The 13,712-nt window shown below is 45.7% G+C and overlaps 26 pseudogenes; all 26 read right to left on the minus strand.

Annotated features, from left to right (window-relative positions):
• Positions 1-17: 17 nt before the first annotated feature.
• LOC148256093 (5S ribosomal RNA) lies at positions 18-138 on the minus strand (annotated as a pseudogene).
• A 208-nt stretch (positions 139-346) lies between these two features.
• LOC148256094 (5S ribosomal RNA) lies at positions 347-465 on the minus strand (annotated as a pseudogene).
• Positions 466-996: 531 nt separating this feature from the next.
• LOC148256095 (5S ribosomal RNA) lies at positions 997-1,115 on the minus strand (annotated as a pseudogene).
• A 206-nt stretch (positions 1,116-1,321) lies between these two features.
• Positions 1,322-1,440, minus strand: LOC148256096 (5S ribosomal RNA; annotated as a pseudogene).
• Positions 1,441-2,000: 560 nt separating this feature from the next.
• LOC148256097 (5S ribosomal RNA) lies at positions 2,001-2,118 on the minus strand (annotated as a pseudogene).
• Positions 2,119-2,326: 208 nt separating this feature from the next.
• On the minus strand, positions 2,327-2,445 carry LOC148256098 (5S ribosomal RNA; annotated as a pseudogene).
• A 205-nt stretch (positions 2,446-2,650) lies between these two features.
• Positions 2,651-2,769, minus strand: LOC148256099 (5S ribosomal RNA; annotated as a pseudogene).
• Positions 2,770-3,328: 559 nt separating this feature from the next.
• Positions 3,329-3,447, minus strand: LOC148256100 (5S ribosomal RNA; annotated as a pseudogene).
• A 206-nt stretch (positions 3,448-3,653) lies between these two features.
• On the minus strand, positions 3,654-3,772 carry LOC148256101 (5S ribosomal RNA; annotated as a pseudogene).
• A 206-nt stretch (positions 3,773-3,978) lies between these two features.
• On the minus strand, positions 3,979-4,097 carry LOC148256102 (5S ribosomal RNA; annotated as a pseudogene).
• Positions 4,098-4,608: 511 nt separating this feature from the next.
• LOC148256103 (5S ribosomal RNA) lies at positions 4,609-4,727 on the minus strand (annotated as a pseudogene).
• Positions 4,728-4,934: 207 nt separating this feature from the next.
• On the minus strand, positions 4,935-5,053 carry LOC148256104 (5S ribosomal RNA; annotated as a pseudogene).
• A 561-nt stretch (positions 5,054-5,614) lies between these two features.
• On the minus strand, positions 5,615-5,733 carry LOC148256105 (5S ribosomal RNA; annotated as a pseudogene).
• A 206-nt stretch (positions 5,734-5,939) lies between these two features.
• On the minus strand, positions 5,940-6,059 carry LOC148256106 (5S ribosomal RNA; annotated as a pseudogene).
• A 513-nt stretch (positions 6,060-6,572) lies between these two features.
• LOC148256107 (5S ribosomal RNA) lies at positions 6,573-6,691 on the minus strand (annotated as a pseudogene).
• Positions 6,692-7,531: 840 nt separating this feature from the next.
• On the minus strand, positions 7,532-7,650 carry LOC148256108 (5S ribosomal RNA; annotated as a pseudogene).
• A 533-nt stretch (positions 7,651-8,183) lies between these two features.
• Positions 8,184-8,302, minus strand: LOC148256109 (5S ribosomal RNA; annotated as a pseudogene).
• A 205-nt stretch (positions 8,303-8,507) lies between these two features.
• Positions 8,508-8,626, minus strand: LOC148256110 (5S ribosomal RNA; annotated as a pseudogene).
• Positions 8,627-9,183: 557 nt separating this feature from the next.
• LOC148256111 (5S ribosomal RNA) lies at positions 9,184-9,302 on the minus strand (annotated as a pseudogene).
• Positions 9,303-9,865: 563 nt separating this feature from the next.
• On the minus strand, positions 9,866-9,984 carry LOC148256112 (5S ribosomal RNA; annotated as a pseudogene).
• A 206-nt stretch (positions 9,985-10,190) lies between these two features.
• On the minus strand, positions 10,191-10,309 carry LOC148256113 (5S ribosomal RNA; annotated as a pseudogene).
• A 561-nt stretch (positions 10,310-10,870) lies between these two features.
• On the minus strand, positions 10,871-10,989 carry LOC148256114 (5S ribosomal RNA; annotated as a pseudogene).
• Positions 10,990-11,550: 561 nt separating this feature from the next.
• LOC148256115 (5S ribosomal RNA) lies at positions 11,551-11,669 on the minus strand (annotated as a pseudogene).
• Positions 11,670-12,584: 915 nt separating this feature from the next.
• LOC148256116 (5S ribosomal RNA) lies at positions 12,585-12,703 on the minus strand (annotated as a pseudogene).
• A 204-nt stretch (positions 12,704-12,907) lies between these two features.
• Positions 12,908-13,026, minus strand: LOC148256117 (5S ribosomal RNA; annotated as a pseudogene).
• Positions 13,027-13,231: 205 nt separating this feature from the next.
• On the minus strand, positions 13,232-13,351 carry LOC148256118 (5S ribosomal RNA; annotated as a pseudogene).
• Positions 13,352-13,712: the final 361 nt, after the last annotated feature.

Below are 13,712 nucleotides of genomic sequence, written 5' to 3' on the forward strand. Positions count from 1 at the left end.
ACCCATCCGAAAAAAGATGGGTGTAACACGAGGACTTCCCAGGAGGTCACCCATCCGAGTAATACTCTCGCCCAAGCACACACTTAACTGCGGAGTTCTTATGGGACCTGGTGGATTAGTGCTGGTATGATCGCACTAGTTTCATTTCGCGCTGTAAATACATACACTCCTTCTTGTTTCTTTCCCCTCCCGTCATTTGTTTCCCGGTGCGTTCACACTTCCCCTCTCCTTTTCGTTCTAATATCAATTAAAATGCCCCTGCATCTTGACTCACATTTGCGTATAAACCAGCGGACCATAGTTTCAGTCCCGCGTAACGTCGAACGACCCATCTGAAAAAAAAAAATGGGTGCAATACGAGAACTTTCCAGGAGGTAACCCATCCTTGTACTACTTTCGCTAAAGAACACTTAACTGCGGAATTCTGATGGGATCCGGTGCATTTGTGCTAGTATGATCGCACCAATTTCTTTTCGTGCTAAAAATACATACACTCCTTCTCCTTCCATCCCCCCTCCCATCATTTATTTCCTTGTGCGTTCACACTACACCTCTCATTCTCGTTCTAATATCGATTAAAATGCCCCTGCTTCTTGACTCACATTTGTGTATAAACCAGCGGACCATAGTTCTAGTCGCGCGTGACGTCGAATGACCCGTCTAAAAAAAAATTGGTGCGACATGAAGACTTCCCAAGTGGTCAACCAACTGAGTACTACTCTCGCCCAAGCAAACTTAACTGCAGAGTTCTCATGGGATCCGGTGCATTAGTGCTGGTATAAAGACACCTGTTTAATTGGGCGCTGCAAATACATACACTCCTTCTCCTTTCTTCCCCATCCCGTCATTTGTTTCCTGGTGCGTTCACACTTCACCTCCCGTTCTCGTTCTAATATCAATTAAAATGCCCATGCGTCTTGACTCACATTTGCATTTAAACCAGCGGACCATAGTTCCAGTCACGCGTAAAGTCGAATGACCCATCTGAAAAAAAAATGGGCGCAACACGAGAACTTCCCAGGTGGTAAACCATCCTTGTACTACTTTCGCTAAAGCACACTTAACTGCGGAGTTCTGATGGGATCTGGTGCAATTGTGCTGGTATGATCGCACCTGTTTTATTTCGTGCTGAAAATACATACACTCCTTCTCCTTTCCTCCCCCCTCCCTTCATTTGTTTCCTTGTGTGTTAACACTGAACCTCTCCTTCTCGTTCTAATATCGATTAAAATGCCCCTGCTTATTCACTCACATTTGCGTATTAACCAACGGACCCTAGTTCTAGTCGCGCGTAACATCGAACGACCCGTTTGAAAAAAAATTAGCGCGACACGAGGACTTCCCAAGAGGTCACCCATCCGAGTACTACTCTCGCCCAAGCACACTTAACTGCGGAGTTCTGATACGATTCGGTGCATTAGTGCTGGTATGATCGCACCTCTCTAATTTCGCGCTGCAAATACATACACTCCTTCTCCTTTATTCCCCCTCCCGTCATTTGTTTCCTTGTGCGTGCGCACTGCACCTCCCGTTCACATTCAAATATCAAGTAAAATGCCACGGCGCCGTGACTCACATTTACGAATAAACCTGCGGACCATAATTCAAGTCGCGCGTAACATTGAAAGAATCGTCTGCAAAAAAATGGGTGCAACACGAGGACTTCTCAAGAAAATGGGTGAAATATAAGGACTTCGCAGGAGCTCACCCATCCTAGTTGTACTCTCGCTCAAGCACCCTTAATTTGCAGAGTTCTGATAGAATCCGTTGCATTAGTGCTGGTATGATCGCTCATGTTTCATTCTGCGCTGTAAATACATACACTCTTTCTCCTTTTATCCCCCCTCTCGTCATTTGTTTCCTTGTGCGTGCACTCTGCATCTCTCATTCTCGTTCTAATATCAAGTAAAATGCCCGAGCAATGTGAGTCACCTTTGCAAATGAACAGTGGTTCATAATTCCATTCGCGCGTAACGTCGAACAACCCATCCGAAAAAAAATGGGTGCAAAACGAGGATTTCCCAAGAGGTCGCCCATCCGAGTACTACTCTCGCCCAAGTACACTTAACTGCAAGTTCTGATGGGATTCGATGCATTAGTGCTGGCATGATTGCACCTGTGTCATTTCGCGCTGCAAATACATACACTCCTTCTCCTTTCTTCCCCCTCCCGTCATTTGTTTCCTGGTGCGTTCAGACTTCACCTCTCCTTCTCGTTCTAATATCAATTTAAATGCCCTTGCGTCTTCATTCACATTTGCATATAAACCAGCGGACCATAATTCCAGTCGCGTAAAACGTTGAACCACCCATCTGAAAAAAATAAAAGGGTGCAACACGAGAACTTCCCAGGAGGTAACCCATCCTTGTACTACTTTCGACAAAGCACACTTAACTGCGGAGCTCTTATGGGATCCGGTGCATTTGTGCTGGTATGATCGCACCTGTTTCATTTCGTGCTTAAAATACATACACTCCTTCTTCTTCCTTCCCCCCTCCCATAATTTGTTTCCTTGTGCGTTCATACTGCATCTCTCCTTCTCGTTCTAATATCGATTAAAATGCCCCTGCTTCTTGACTCACATTTGCGTATAAACCAGCGGACCATAGCTCCAGTAGCGCGTAACGTCGAACGACTCGTCTAAAAAAAATTTGTGCCACACAAGGTCTTCCTAAGAGGTCACCCATCCGAGTACTACTCTCGCCCAAGCACACTTAACTGCGGAGTTCTGATGGGATCCGGTGCTTTAGTGCTGGTATTATCTCACCTGGTTAATTTTGCGCTGCAAATACATGCGCTCCTTCTCCTTTCTTCCCCCTCCTGTCATTTGTTTCCTTGTGCGTGCGCACTGCACCTCTCGTTCTCGTTCAAATATCAAGAAAAATGTCACGGCGCCGTGACTCACATTTGCGAATAAACCTACAGACAATAATTCAAGTCTCGCGTAACGTCGAAAGAATCATCTGCAAAAAAATGGGTGCAACACGAGAACTTCCCAAAAAGATGGGTGAAATATAAGGACTTCGCTGGTGGTCACCCATCCTAGTTCAACCCTCGCCCAAGCACCCTTAACTGCGGAGTTCTGATAGAATCTGTTGCATTAGTGCTGGTATGATCCCTCATGTTTCATTCTGCGCTGCAAATACATACACTCTTTCTCCTTCCATCCCCCCTCTCGTCATTTGTTTCCTTGTGCTTGCACTCTGCATCTCTCCTTCTTCTTCTAATATCAAGTAAAATGCCCCGGCACTGTGACTCACCTTTGCGAATGAACCAGCAGTTCATAATTCCATTTGGACATAACGTCGAACGACCCATCCGAAAAAAATGGGTTCAACACGAGGACTTCTCAGGAAGTCACCCATCTGAGTACTACTCTCGCCAAAGCACACTTAACTACGGAGTTCTGATGGAATCCGATGCATTAGTGCTGGTATGATCGCACCAGTTTCATTTCGCGCTGCAAATACATACACTCATTCTCCTTTCTTCCCCCTCCCGTCATTTGTTTCCTGGTGTGTTCACACTTCACATTTCCTTCTCGTTCTAATATCAATTAAAATGTCTCTGCGTCTTGACTCACATTTGCGTATAAACCAGCGGACCATAGTTCCAGTCGCGCGTAATGTCGAACGACCCATCTGAAAAAAAAATGGGTGCAACACGAAAACTTCCCAGAAGGTAACCCATCCTTGTACTACTTTCGCCAATGCATACTTAACTGCGAAGTTCTGGTGGGATCCGGTGCATTTGTGCTGGTATGATCTCACCTGTTTCATTTGGTGTAGAAAATACATACACTCCTTCTCCTTCCCTCCCCCCTCCCATCATTTGTTTCCTTGTGCATTCACACTGCACCTCTCCTTCTCCTTCTAATATCGATTAAAATGCCCCTGCTTCTTGACTCACATTTGCGTATAAACCAGCGGAGCATACTTCCAGTCGCGCGTAACGTCGAACGACCCGTCTGAAAAAAAATTGGTGCGACACTAGGACTTCCCAGGAGGTCACCCATCCGAGCACTACTCTCGCCCAAGCACACTTAACGACGGAGTTCTAATGGGATCCGGTGTATTAATGCTGGTATGATTGCACCTGTTTAATTTTGCGCTGTAAATACATACACTCCTTCTCCTATCTTCACCCTCCCGTCATTTGTTTCCTTGTGTGTGGGCACTGCACCTCCCGTTCTCGTTCAAATATCAAGTAAAATGCCTCGGCGTCGTGACTCACATTTGCGAATAAATCTGCGGACCATAATTCAATTCACGCGTAACGTTGAAAGAATCATCTACAAAAAAATGGGTGCAACACGAGGACTTCCTGAGAAAATGGGTGAAATATAAGGACTTCGAAGGAGGTCATCCATCCTAGTACTACTCTCGCCCAAGTACCCTTAACTTGCGGAGTTCTTATAAAATCCGTTGCATTAGTGCTGGTATGATCGCTCATGTTTCATTCTGCGCTACAAATACATACACTCTTTCTCCTTCCATCCCCCACCAAACATTTGTGTCATTGTGCGTCCACTTTGCATCTCAACTTCTCGTTCTAATATCAAGTAAAATGCCCCGGCATCGTAACGTCGAACGACCCATCCGAAAAAAATGGGTGCAACACGAGGACTTCCGGGGACGTCACCCATCCGAGTACTACTCTCGCCAGAGCACACTTAACTGCGGAGTTCTGATGGGATCCGGTGCATTAGTACTAGTATGATCGTGCCTGCTTCATTTGGCGCTGCAAATACATACACTCCTTCTCCTTCCGTCCCCCTCCCATCATTTGTTTCTTGGTGCGTTCACACTTCACCTCTCCTTCTCGTTCTAATATCAATTAAAATGCCCCTGTGTCTTGACTCACATTTGCGTATAAACCAGCGGACCATAGTTCCAGTCGCGCGTAACGTCGAACGACCCATCTGAAAAAAAAAATGGGTGAAACTCGAGAACTTCCCAAGAGGTCACCCATCCGAGTACTACTCTCGCTCAAGCACACTTAACTGCGGAGTTCTGATGGGATCCGGTGCATTAGTTCTTGTATGATCGCACCTTCTTAATTTCGAGCTGCGATTACATACACTACTTCTCCTTTCTTCCCCCTCCCGTCATTTGTTTCCTTTTGCGTGCGCACTGCACCTCCCGTTCTCGTTCAAATATCAAGTAAAATGCCACGTCGCCGTGACTCACATTTACGAATAGACTTGCAGACCATAATTCAAGTCGTGCATAACGTCGAAAGAATCATCTGCAAAAGAATGGGTGCAACACGAGGATTTCTAAAGAAAATGGGTGAAATATAAAGACTTCGCAGGAGGTCACTCATCCTAGTACTACTCTCTCCCAAGCACCCTTGACTTGCGGAGTTATGATAGAATCCGTTGCATTAGTGCTGGTATGATCGCTCATGTTTCATTCTGCGCTGCAAATACATACATTCTTTCTCATTCCATCCCCCCTCCCGTCATTTATTTCCTTGTGTGTCCACTCTGCATCTCTCCTTCTCGTTCTAATATCAACTAAAATGCCCCAGCACCGTAACTCACCTTTGCGAATGAACCAGCGGTTCATAATTCCATTTGCACGTAACGTCGAACGACCAATCCGAAAAAATATGGGTGCAACACGAGGACTTCCCAAGAGGTCACCCATTAAAGTACTACTCTCACCCAAGCACACCTAACTGCGGAGTTCTAGTGGGATCCGGTGAATTAGTGTTGGTATGATCGCAGCTGTTTCATTTCACGCTGCAAATACATACACTCCTTCTACTTTCTTCCCCCTCCCGTCATTTGTTTCCTGGTACGTTCACACTTCACCTCTCCTTCTCGTTCTAATATCAATTAAAATGCCCCTGCGTCTTGACTCACATTTGCGTATAAACCAGCGGACCATAGTTCCAGTCGTACGTAACGTCGAACGACCCATCTGAAAAAAAAAAAGGTGCAACACGAGAACTTCGCAGGAGGTCACCCATCCTAGTACTACTCTCTCCCAAGCACCCTAAACTTGCAGAGTTCTGATAGAATCCGTTGTATTAGTGCTGGTATGATCGCTCATGTTTCATTTTGCACTGCAAATACGTACACTCCTTCACCTTCCCTCCCCTCTCCCATCATTTGTTTCCATTTGCGTTCAAACTGCACCTCTCATTCTCGTTCTAATATCGATTAAAATGCCCATGCTTCTTGACTAACATTTGCGTATAAACCAGCGGACCATAGTTCCAGTCGCGCGTAACGTCGAACGACCCGTCTTAAAAAACTTCGCAGGAGGTCACTCATCCTAGTACTACTCTCTCCCAAGCACCCTTGACTTGCGGAGTTATGATAGAATCCGTTGCATTAGTGCTGGTATGATCGCTCATGTTTCATTCTGCGCTGCAAATACATACATTCTTTCTCATTCCATCCCCCCTCCCGTCATTTATTTCCTTGTGTGTCCACTCTGCATCTCTCCTTCTCGTTCTAATATCAACTAAAATGCCCCAGCACCGTAACTCACCTTTACGAATGAACCAGCGGTTCATAATTCCATTTGCACGTAACGTCGAACGACCAATCCGAAAAAATATGGGTGCAACACGAGGACTTCCCAAGAGGTCACCCATTAAAGTACTACTCTCACCCAAGCACACCTAACTGCGGAGTTCTAGTGGGATCCGGTGAATTAGTGTTGGTATGATCGCAGCTGTTTCATTTCACGCTGCAAATACATACACTCCTTCTACTTTCTTCCCCCTCCCGTCATTTGTTTCCTGGTACGTTCACACTTCACCTCTCCTTCTCGTTCTAATATCAATTAAAATGCCCCTGCGTCTTGACTCACATTTGCGTATAAACCAGCGGACCATAGTTCCAGTCGTACGTAACGTCGAACGACCCATCTGAAAAAAAAAATAGGTGCAACACGAGAACTTCGCAGGAGGTCACCCATCCTAGTACTACTCTCTCCCAAGCACCCTAAACTTGCAGAGTTCTGATAGAATCCGTTGTATTAGTGCTGGTATGATCGCTCATGTTTCATTTTGCACTGCAAATACGTACACTCCTTCACCTTCCCTCCCCTCTCCCATCATTTGTTTCCATTTGCGTTCAAACTGCACCTCTCATTCTCGTTCTAATATCGATTAAAATGCCCATGCTTCTTGACTAACATTTGCGTATAAACCAGCGGACCATAGTTCCAGTCGCGCGTAACGTCGAACGACCCGTCTTAAAAAACTTCGCAGGAGGTCACTCATCCTAGTACTACTCTCTCCCAAGCACCCTTGACTTGCGGAGTTATGATAGAATCCGTTGCATTAGTGCTGGTATGATCGCTCATGTTTCATTCTGCGCTGCAAATACATACATTCTTTCTCATTCCATCCCCCCTCCCGTCATTTATTTCCTTGTGTGTCCACTCTGCATCTCTCCTTCTCGTTCTAATATCAACTAAAATGCCCCAGCACCGTAACTCACCTTTACGAATGAACCAGCGGTTCATAATTCCATTTGCACGTAACGTCGAACGACCAATCCGAAAAAATATGGGTGCAACACGAGGACTTCCCAAGAGGTCACCCATTAAAGTACTACTCTCACCCAAGCACACCTAACTGCGGAGTTCTAGTGGGATCCGGTGAATTTGTGTTGGTATGATCGCAGCTGTTTCATTTCACGCTGCAAATACATACACTCCTTCTACTTTCTTCCCCCTCCCGTCATTTGTTTCCTGGTACGTTCACACTTCACCTCTCCTTCTCGTTCTAATATCAATTAAAATGCCCCTGCGTCTTGACTCACATTTGCGTATAAACCAGCGGACCATAGTTCCAGTCGTACGTAACGTCGAACGACCCATCTGAAAAAAAAAATAGGTGCAACACGAGAACTTCGCAGGAGGTCACCCATCCTAGTACTACTCTCTCCCAAGCACCCTAAACTTGCAGAGTTCTGATAGAATCCGTTGCATTAGTGCTGGTATGATCGCTCATGTTTCATTTTGCACTGCAAATACGTACACTCCTTCACCTTCCCTCCCCTCTCCCATCATTTGTTTCCATTTGCGTTCAAACTGCACCTCTCATTCTCGTTCTAATATCGATTAAAATGCCCATGCTTCTTGACTAACATTTACGTATAAACCAGCGGACCATAGTTCCAGTCGCGCGTAACGTCGAACGACCCGTCTTAAAAAAAATTTGGGCGATACGAGGACTTCCCAGGAGGTAACCCATCCTTGTACTACTTTCGCCAAAGCACACTTAACTGCGGAGTTCTGATGGGATCCGGTGCATTTGTGCTGGTATGATCGCACCTGTTTCATTTCGCGCTGTAAATACATACATTCCTTCTCCTTTCTTTCCCCTTCCGTCATTTGTTTCCTTGTGCGTGCGCACTGTACCTCTCCTTCTCGTTCTAATATCGATTAAAATGCCCTTTCTTCTTGACTCACATTTGCGTATAAACCAGCGAAAAATAGTTCCAGGCACGCGTAACGTCGAACGACCCTTTTAAAAAAAAATTCGTCCGACACTAGGACTTCCCTAGAGGTCACTCATCCGAGTACTACTCTCGCCCAAGCACACTTAACTACGGAGTTAAGATGGGATCCGGTGCGTTAGTGCTGGTATGATCGCACCTGTTTAATTTCGCGCTGCAAATACATACACTCCTCCTTCCTTCCCCCTCCCGTCATTTGTTTCCTTGTGCGTGCGCACTGCACCTCCCGTTCTCGTTCTAATATCAAGTAAAATGCCATGGCACCGTGACTCACATTTGCGAATAAGCCTACGGACCATAATTCAAGTCACGCGTAACGTCGAAAGAATCATCTGCATAAAAATGGGTGCAACACGAGGACTTCCAAAGAAAATGGGTGAAATATAAGGACTTCGAAGGAGGTCACCCAACCTAGTACTATTCTCGCCCAAGCACCCTTAACTGCGGAGTTCTGATAGAATCCGTTGCATTAGTGCTGGTATGATCGCTCATGTTTCATTCTGCGCTGCAAATTCATACACTCTTTCTCCTTTCATCCCCCCTCCCGTCATTTGTTTCCTTGTGCGTGCACTCTGCATCTCTCCTTCTCGTTCTAATATCAATTAAAATGTCCCGCCACCGTGACTCACCTTTGCGAATGAACCAGCGGTTCATAATTCCATTTGCGTGTAACGTCGAACGACCTATCCGAAAAAGAATGGGTTCAACACGAGTACTTCCCAGGAGGTCACCCATTCGAGTATTACTCTCGCCAAAGCACACTTAACTACGGAGTTCTAATGGGATCTGGTGCATTAGTACTGGTATGATCGCACCTGTTTAATTTCGCGCTGCAAATACTTACACTCTTTCTCCTTTCTTCCCCCTCCTGTCATTTGTTTCTTTGTGCGTGCGCACTGCACCTCCTGTTTTCGTTATAATATCAAGTAATATGCCACGGCGCCGTGACTCACATTTGCGAATAAAACTGCGGACTATAATTCAAGTCGCGCGTAACGTCGAAAGAATCATCTGCATAAAAATGGGTGCAACACGAGGACTTCCAAAGAAAATGGGTGAAATATAAGGACTTCGCAGGAGGTCACCCATCCTAGTACTACTCTCGCCCAAGAACCCTTAACTTGCGGAGTTCTCATAGAATCCGTTGCATTAGTGCTGGTATGATAGCACTTGTTTTATTTTGCGCTGCAAAGACATACACTCCTTCTCATTTCTTCCCCCTCCGTTCATTTGTTTCCTGGTGCGTTCACACTTCAACTATTCTTTCTCGTTCTAATATCAATTAAATGCCCCTGCGTCTTTACTCACATTTGCGTATAAACCAGCGGACCATAATTCCAGTCGCGTGTAACGTCGAACGACCCATCTGAAAAACAAAAACGAGTGCAACACGAGAACTTCCCAGGAGGTAACCCATCCTTGTACTACTTTCGTCAAAGCACACTTAACTGCGGAGTTCTGATGGGATCCGGTGTATTTGTGCTGGTATTATCGCACGTGTTTCATTTCGTGCTGAAAATACATACACTCCTTCTCCTTCCCTCCCCCCTCCCATCATTTGTTTTCTTGTGCATTCACACTACACCTCTCCTTCTCGTTCTAATATTGATTAAAATGCCCCTGCTTCTTGACTCACATTTGCGTATAAACCAACGGACAATAGTTCTAGTCGCGGGTAATGTCGAACGACCGGTCTGAAAAAAAATTAGTGCGACACGAGGACTTCCCAGGAGTTCACCCATCCGAGTGCTACTCTCGCCCAAGCACACTTAACTGCAGAGTTCTGATGGGATCTGGTGCAATAGTGCTGGTATGATCGCACCTGTTTAATTTCACGCTGCAAATACATACACTCCTTCTCCTTTCTTCCCCCTCCCGTCATTTGTTTCCTTGTGCGTGCGCACTGAACCTCCCATTCTCGTACTAATATCAAGTAAAATGCCACGGCACCATGACTCACATTTGCGAATAGACCTGCGGACCATAATTCAAATTGCATATAACGTCGAGAGAATCATCTGCAAAAAAATGGGTACAACACGAGGAATTCCAAAGAAAATGGGTGAAATATAAGGACTTTGCAGGAGGTCACCCATACTAGTACTACTCTCGCCCAAGAACCCTTAACTTGCGGAGTTCTGATAGAATCCGTCGCATTAGTGCTGGTATGATCGCTCATGTTTCATTCTCCGTGGCAAATACATACACTCTTTCTCCTTCCATCCCCCCTCCCGTCATTTGTTTCCTTGTGCGTGCACTCTGCATCTCTCCTTTGCATTCTAATATCAAGTAAAATGCCGTGGCACCGTGACTAACCTTCGCGAATGAACCAGTGGTTCATAATTCCATTCGCGCGTAACGTCGAACGACCCATCCGAAAAAAAATGGGTGCAACAGGAGGACTTCCCAGGAGGTCACCCATCCGAGTACTACTCTCGCCCAAGTACACATAAATACGGAGTTCTGATGGGATCCGGTGCATTAGTGCTGGTATGATCGCACCTGTTTAATTTTTGCGCAAATACATACACTCATTCTCCTTTCTTCCCCCTCCTGTCATTCGTTTCCTTGTGCATGCGCACTGCACCTCCAGTTCTCGTTTAAATATCAAGTAAAATGCCACGGCGCCGTGACTCACATTAGCATATAAACTAGCGGACCATAGTTCCAGTCGCGCGTAACGTCGAACGAACTATCTGGAAAAAAAAATGGGTGCAACACGAGAACTTCCCAAGAAAATGGGTGAAATATAAGGACTTCGCAGGAGGTCACCCATCCTAGTACTACTATCGCCCAAGCACCCTTAATTTGCCGAGTTCTGATAGAATCTGTTGCATTAGTGCTGGTATGATCGGTCATGTTTCATTCTGCGCTGCAAATACACACACTCTTTCTTCTTCCATCCCCCCTCCCGTCATTTGTTTCCTTGTGCGTGCACTCTGCATCTCTCATTCTCGTTCTAATATCAAGTAAAATGCCCCGGCACCGTGACTCACCTTTGCGAATGAACCAGCTGTTCATAATTCCATTTGCGCGTAACGTCGAACGACCCATTCGAAAAAAAATGGGTGCAACACGAGGACTTCCCAAGAGGACACCCATCCGAGTACTACTCTCACCCAAGCACACTTAACTGCGGAGTTCTGATGGGATCCGGTGTTTTAGTGCTGATATGATCGCACCTGTTTCATTTCGCGCTACAAATATATACACTCCTTCTCTTTTCTTCCCCCTCCCGTCATTTGTTTCCTTGTGCGTGTGCACTGCACATCCCGTTCTCGTTCAAATATCAAGTAAAATGCCACGGCACTGTGACTCAAATTTGCGAATAAACCTGTGGACCATAGTTCAAGTCACGCGCAACGTCGAAAGAATCATCTGTAAAAAAATGGGTGCAACACGAGAACTTCCCAAGAAAATGGGTAAAATATAAGGATTTCGCAGGAGGTCACCCATCCTAATAGTACCATCGCCCAAGCACCCTTAACTGCGGAGTTCTGATGGGATCCGGGACATTAGTGCTGGTATGATCGCAATTGTTTAATTTTGCGCTGCAAATACATATACTCCTTCTCCTTTCTTCCCCCTCCCGTCATTTGTTTCCTTGTGCGTGTGCACTGCACATCCCGTTCTCGTTCAAATATCAAGTAAAATGCCACGGTGCCGTGACTCACAGTTGCAAATAAATTTGCAGACCATAATTCAAGTCGCACATGACGTCGAAAGAATCATCTGCAAAAAAATGGGTGTAACACGAGGACTTCCAAAGAAAATGGGTGAAATATAAGGACTTCGCAGGAGGTCACCCGTCCTAGAACTACTCTCGCCCAAGCACCCTTAGCTTGCGGAGTTCTGATAGAATCCGTTGCATTAGTTCTGGTATGATCGCTCATGTTTCATTCGGCGCTGCAAATACATACACTATTTCTCCTTCCATCCCCCTTCCCGTCATTTGTTTCTTTTTGCGTGCACTCTGCATCTCTCCTTCTCGTTCTAATATCAAGTAAAATGCTCCGGCACCGTGAGTCACCTTTGCGAATGAACCAGCGGTTCATAATTTCATTCGCGCGTAACGTCGAACGACCCATCTGAAAAAAAATGGGTGCAACACGAGGACTTCCCAAGAGGTCACCCATCCGAGTACTACTCTCGCCCAAGCAAACTTAACTGCAAAGTTCTGATGGGATCCAGTGCATTAGTGCTGGTATGATCGCATTTGTTTCATTTTGCGTTGCAAATACATACACTCCTCCTTTCTTGCCCCTTCCGTAATTTATTTCCTGGTGCGTTCACACTTCACCTCTCCTTCTATTTCTAATATCAATTAAAATGTCCCTGCGTCTTGACTCACATTTGCGTATAAACAAGCGGCCCATAGTTCCAGTCGCGCGTAACGTCGAGCGGCTTATCTGAAAAAAAAAATGGGTGAAACACGAGAACCTCCCAGGAGGTAACCCATCCTTGTACTACTTTCGCCAAAGCACACTTAACTGCGGAGTACTGATGGGATCCGGTGCATTTGTGCTGGTATGATCGCACCTGTTTTATTTCGCGCTGAAAATACATACACTCCTTTTCCTTCCCTCCCCCTCCCATCATTTGTTTCCTTGTGCGTTCACGCTGCACCTCTCCTTCTCGTTCTAATATCGATTAAAATGCCCCTGCTTCTTAACTCATATTTGCGTATAAACCGGCGGACCATAGCTCCAGTCGCGCTTAACGTCGAATGACCCGTCTGAAAAAAAATTAGTGCGACACGAGGACTTCCCAGTAGGTCACCCATCTGAGTACTACTCTCGCCCAAGCACACTTAACTAGGGAGTTTCTTATGGGATCCGGTGCATTAGGGCTGGTATGATCGCACCTGTTTAATTTCGCGCTGCAAATACATACACTCCTTCTCCTTTCTTCCCCCTCCCGTCATTTGTTTCCTTGTGCGTGCGCACTGCACCTCCTGTTTTTGTTATAATATCAAGTAAAATGTCACGGCGCCGTGACTCACATTTGTGAATAAACCTGCAGACCATAATTCAAGTCGCGCATAATGTCGAAAGAATCATCTGCAAAAAAATGGGTGCAACACGAGGGCTTCCCAAGAAAATGGGTGAAATATAAGAACTTCGCAGGAGGTCAGCCATCCTAGTACTACTCTCGCCCAAGCACCCTTAACTTGTGCAGTTCTCATAGAATCTGTTGCATTAGTTCTGGTATGATCTCTCATGTTTCA

The sequence above is a fragment of the Carica papaya genome, chromosome 5 (genome assembly GCF_054855325.1).
Source record: "Carica papaya isolate Zhongbai chromosome 5, ASM5485532v1, whole genome shotgun sequence".
NCBI lineage: Eukaryota > Viridiplantae > Streptophyta > Magnoliopsida > Brassicales > Caricaceae > Carica > Carica papaya.